A 6,302-nucleotide genomic window follows, 5' to 3' on the forward strand; every position below is an offset into this window, starting at 1 on the left:
GTGTGTGTAGACCAGTTTAACCCTGTACTGTTATAAACACTGTGTGTGTGAGTGTAGATCAGTTTAACCCTGTACTGTTATAAACACTGTGTGTGAGTGTAGATCAGTGTAACCCTGCAGTTATAAACACTGTGTGTGAGTGTGTAGATCAGTTTATCCCTGTACTGTTATAAACACTGTGTGTGTGAGTGTAGATCAGTTTAACCCTGTACTGTTATAAACACTGTGTGAGTGTAGATCAGTTTAACCCTGTACTGTTATAAACACTGTGTGTGTGAGTGTAGATCAGTGTAACCCTGCACTGTTATAAACACTGTGTGTGAGTGTGTAGATCAGTTTATCCCTGTACTGTTATAAACACTGTGTGAGTGTAGATCAGTTTAACCCTGTACTGTTATAAACACTGTGTGTGTGTGTGTGTGAGTGTAGATCAGTGTAACCCTGCACTGTTATAAACACTGTGTGTGTGTTTGTAGATCAGTTTATCCCTGTACTGTTATAAACACTGTGTGTGAGTGTAGATCAGTGTAACCCTGTACTGTTATAAACACTGTGTGTGTGAGTGTAGATCAGATTAACCCTGTACTGTTATAAACACTGTGTGTGTGTTTGTAGATCAGTTTAACCCTGCACTGTTATAAACACTGTGTGAGTATAGATCAGTTTAACCCTGTACTGTTATAAACACTGTGTGTGTGAGTGTAGATCAGTTTAACCCTGTACTGTTATAAACACTGTGAGTGTGTAGACCAGTTTAACCCTGTACTGTTATAAACACTGTGTGTGTGTGTGTGTAGACCAGTTTAACCCTGTACTGTTATAAACACTGTGTGTGTGTGTGTGTGTGTGTGTAGATCAGTGTAACCCTGCACTGTTATAAACACTGTGTGTGTGTTTGTAGATCAGTTTATCCCTGTACTGTTATAAACACTGTGTGAGTGTAGATCAGTTTAACCCTGTACTGTTATATCTATTATTTGATGAATTTAGAAGCAGCATGTGAATTTATATTAAATATTTTGTAACAGACATTTTTCTCTTCAGTTCACACACACGGTAGCTAAGAGGAAGTAAGAACTGAACAGGACACATTTCCTCCCCAGTGTGACGTGTGCTGTGTAAAATGTCTCTAATATGTGCAGTGCTGTGACTCTTGGTGTTGAGGAGTCTGGCCAGCATGTCATGTGATGGAGGTTACTGTACCTGAGAGAGACCAGTGGAGGAACAGAATCACCCAAACACACTTTATCTCTGAAAGAGAACAAGGTGGAATATCAGTTTACACATGTTAAACCCACTGAATGGAACATGCTTACATTTAAACAGGATCAAAACTCTACGAGTGCATGAGTTTTGTGCTGAACACAAAGCCACCAGCAGGTGTCAGTGTTTGCTGTCTCCAGGTACAGAAACTACAGCAACAGTTTAAAGGGCCCACAGGGATCTGAGGTGCTTTAGCACACTGAGTCTGCCATTACGTGCTTTACACTATAGTTGCACAGGTTTTCAAAACAACATTCATTGCTTTCAATACTGGATATAGCCTGAAGAACTGAATCTGTATTCTGGATAAGTGAATCAAATTGCGTGTGATTTGTTTACTCAGATTCGCGTCACACGCAAAGTGGATCGAGCAGGAAAAAGGCAATAACCTCGCAAGCATGGTTACGCCAAAAACGAAAGACGCTGTTTCACGTCCATGGAAAAATGGGCTCAACGAGTCAAGTGTGGGGATATTTTGCCTACATAACTGATGAAGACAGGCAGCTAACAGATAAGACAAAGCCAGTATGCAAAAGGTGTCTCTCCACTGCAAACAGACAACATCAGCAACTTGGCTCACGTGTTTGTTTCCATCGCAAACAGGCTATCAAACACATAGCCTACATATCTGTTACACCTCCTGTGGACTGATTTTAAATGGTAAAATATTGGTGTTTAAAATCAAGCGCTGGGTGTACAGTTTAAAGGCAAATTATGAATGTTATTCTTCTGCTTTACTTTTCTTACTAAGACCGCAGCTTCATCTGGTTAGGCTGGTTACATCTGTGCTAGACAAACACACCAAATATATAAAGACTCTAAAGAACCAAAGACTAAACGGCGCTATAGCAGAGTACATCTGTATGGACTAAGTGCCTATAAATACTGTTGAGAAAACTGGATTCAGAAATCTGATGCAGCAGTTAGACAAAGTATGACACGCCTGGTAGAAATTACTTCATGTCTACACAAATACCAAAACTACAGTGAGATCTGAAGGGTAGTTGATGCGCAGTGGTCTGAGGTTCCATTCTCTGCTTGTACTACAAACCTCTGGATGAGAAGCGCTACAGATGCTTACATGGCAGTCACAATCCAGTTTATAACAGAACAATGGGAAATTCAAACTTGCTATCTGGTTAATGCCCCTGCGCCCTCCAGTGGGCATATGCAAATAACTGCCAAGTTGCCACTGTTGGGCCCCTGAGCAAGACCCTTAACCCTCAATTACTCAAGTTGTACTCAGTCATGATTGTAAGTCGCTTTGGATAAAAGCGTCAGATAAATGTCATAAATGTATATATGGACAAAGAACTAACGCAGCTTCATTAGATATTAACGTGGATCATAATAATAGTTGTTCGGTTTATAATTTCATTCGTTGTTAAAAATGAAACTAAACTGGAGTCCAATAAAAGGAAGCCAAATGAAAGCAAACTCACCAGATCGGTCAAACCAACTCTGCGTCGGCAGATCTCCTACAAATAAACCTTCAGGACTTCAGTCAGGAGAAAACCTTCCTGTCACTAGAAAAATGTCCTTTAAAACACGGAACTGTTTAACAAACTCGCACCGTTACACAAAAGAAACACAGACTTGTTCACAAAACATGGGTTGGAACAGGCCTCACTTGAAGGATTCTTATTGGCTGATGAACGCCCATCAATGATTCTTATTGGCTGTTAAACACTCACTGATGATTCCTATTGGCTGATGGACGCCCCTAATGATTTTTATTGGCTCGTTTTCACGTCATTCTTCCTCCCAGAATATAGAGAAATAAAACATTTCCATTTACATTCATGGCATTTAGCAGACGCTCTTATCCAGAGAGACTTACAAAAGTGCTTTGTCATTTAATCATAGATACATCCTAGCACAGTACAGTAGGTTAGAGTCCAACATACCAATGAACTAGAACACTGTAGAAATACAGGGATCACTGCTGATGACTAGAAGTACAAAATACATAAGGTCTGTCTTAAACAATGATAAGTGCAATAAACAATAAGTGCTCGAGTTTGTTTAACAACATCAGTGTAATAAACAATACCCTACATTAAGTATTAATTTACTCAGACAATATGGGAACAGTGTCAGTTGTCCTTTAAATATTCTGCAAATAGATGGGTCTTCAGTCTGTGTTTGAAGACTGCAAGGGACTCTGCTGTCCAGACAGCAAGTGGGAGTTCATTCCACCATCTTGGCGCCAGGACAGAAAATAGTCTCGATGCTTATCTTCCATGAGACCTGAAGCAAGGTATTTCAAGCCGAGCTGTATTTGAGGTTCGAAGTATTCGAGGTATGGCTCGGGCTTTGACCATCGACCTCATGTATGGGCTGGTCCATTGTTGGTTTTGTAGGCAAGCATCAAGGCTTTAAATCTGATGCGTACAGCTACTGGAACCCAATGAAGGGAGTAATGTGTGAATTTTGGAAGATTGAAGACCAGTCGTGCTGCTGCACTCTCCCATTCTATAGAGGAATAAAACCCTCCCAGATTATAGAGGAATAAAACCCTCCCAGACAATAGAGGAATAAAACCCTCCCAGACAATAGAGGAATAAAACCCTCCCAGAATATAGAGGAATAAAACCCTCCCAGACTATAGAGGAATAAAACCCTCCCAGTCTATAGAGGAATAAAACCCTCCCAGATTATAGAGGAATAAAACCCTCCCAGATTATAGAGGAATAAAACCCTCCCAGACAATAGAGGAATAAAACCCTCCCAGACAATAGAGGAATAAAACCCTCCCAGTCTATAGAGGAATAAAACCCTCCCAGATTATACAGGAATAAAACCCTCCCAGACAATAGAGGAATAAAACCCTCCCAGACTATAGAGGAATAAAACCCTCCCAGACTATAGAGGAATAAAACCCTCCCAGACTATAGAGGAATAAAACCCTCCCAGATTATAGAGGAATAAAACCCACCCAGACAATAGAGGAATAAAACCCTCCCAGACAATAGAGGAATAAAACCCTCCCAGTCTATAGAGGAATAAAACCCTCCCAGATTATACAGGAATAAAACCCTCCCAGACAATAGAGGAATAAAACCCTCCCAGTCTATAGAGGAATAAAACCCTCCCAGATTATACAGGAATAAAACCCTCCCAGACAATAGAGGAATAAAACCCTCCCAGACAATAGAGGAATAAAACCCTCCCAGACTATAGAGGAATAAAACCCTCCCAGACAATAGAGGAATAAAACCCTCCCAGTCTATAGAGGAATAAAACCCTCCCAGTCTATAGAGGAATAAAACCCTCCCAGATTATACAGGAATAAAACCCTCCCAGACAATAGAGGAATAAAACCCTCCCAGTCTATAGAGGAATAAAACCCTCCCAGACAATAGAGGAATAAAACCCTCCCAGTCTATAGAGGAATAAAACCCTCCCAGTCTATAGAGGAATAAAACCCTCCCAGATTATAGAGGAATAAAACCCTCCCAGATTATAGAGGAATAAAACCCTCCCAGTCTATAGAGGAATAAAACCCTCCCAGATTATAGAGGAATAAAACCCTCCCAGATTATAGACGTATAAAACCCTCCCAGTCTATAGACGAATAAAACCCTCCCAGTCTATAGAGGAATAAAATCCTCCCAGTCTATAGAGGAATAAAACCCTCCCAGTCTATAGAGGAATAAAACCCTCCCAGATTATACAGGAATAAAACCCTCCCAGATTATACAGGAATAAAACCCTCCCAGACAATAGAGGAATAAAACCCTCCCAGACAATAGAGGAATAAAACCCTCCCAGACAATAGAGGAATAAAACCCTCCCAGACTATAGAGGAATAAAACCCTCCCAGACTATAGAGGAATAAAACCCTCCCAGATTATAGAGGAATAAAACCCTCCCAGACAATAGAGGAATAAAACCCTCCCAGACAATAGAGGAATAAAACCCTCCCAGACAATAGAGGAATAAAACCCTCCCAGTCTATAGAGGAATAAAACCCTCCCAGATTATACAGGAATAAAACCCTCCCAGTCTATAGAGGAATAAAACCCTCCCAGATTATAGAGGAATAAAACCCTCCCAGACTATAGAGGAATAAAACCCTCCCAGTCTATAGAGGAATAAAACCCTCCCAGTCTATAGAGGAATAAAACCCTCCCAGATTATAGAGGAATAAAACCCTCCCAGACTATAGAGGAATAAAACCCTCCCAGATTATAGAGGAATAAAACCCTCCCAGACTATAGAGGAATAAAACCCTCCCAGATTATAGAGGAATAAAACCCTCCCAGACTATAGAGGAATAAAACCCTCCCAGATTATAGAGGAATAAAACCCTCCCAGACTATAGAGGAATAAAACCCTCCCAGATTATAGAGGAATAAAACCCTCCCATATTATAGAGGAATAAAACCCTCCCAGATTATACAGGAATAAAACCCTCCCAGACTATACAGGAATAAAACCCTCCCAGATTATAGAGGAATAAAAGCCTCCCAGATTATAGAGGAATAAAACCCTCCCAGATTATAGAGGAATAAAACCCTCCCAGATTATAGAGGAATAAAACCCTCCCAGATTATAGAGAAATAAAACCCTCCCAGATTATAGAGGAATAAAACCCTCCCAGACTATAGAGGAATAAAACCCTCCCAGATTATAGAGGAATAAAACCCTCCCAGATTATAGAGGAATAAAACCCTCCCAGAACTCCTCTTGTTCCTTTGCCACTCTAATCTGGTACAAAGTGAGGAGAGTGTTTCAGTGTGAGAATGTGGAAATGTTGAACAAACTCTTGGTGAAGGAATCTGACAATTTACTGCAGTCTACACCACCTTCTAAGAAATTTTACATCAAGATTTTAGTGAAGATTAAGCCACAGTGTTCATATACACTAAAGAATCATTTTGTTTATTTAAAAAACAGTACCATTAAAACTGTGAACATTATCTCATATAGTAAATTATCAAAGCAGTGTTAATCCAAAATCTATGAAGAAATGTATTTGTTCCATACGGAATTATAATGTAAATAATTTACAGTTCAAATGTAATGTTAAACAA

General features: G+C 40.0%; 1 protein-coding gene across 1 annotated transcript in view; it reads right to left on the reverse strand.

The window, feature by feature from the left end:
* sh3gl2b (SH3 domain containing GRB2 like 2b, endophilin A1) overlaps positions 1 to 6,302 on the reverse strand; it is a 98,227-nt gene that overhangs the window by 60,589 nt on the left and 31,336 nt on the right. The gene's annotated exons all lie outside the window — the stretch shown is intronic.

This window comes from Electrophorus electricus, chromosome 22 (genome assembly GCF_013358815.1).
Source record: "Electrophorus electricus isolate fEleEle1 chromosome 22, fEleEle1.pri, whole genome shotgun sequence".
NCBI lineage: Eukaryota > Metazoa > Chordata > Actinopteri > Gymnotiformes > Gymnotidae > Electrophorus > Electrophorus electricus.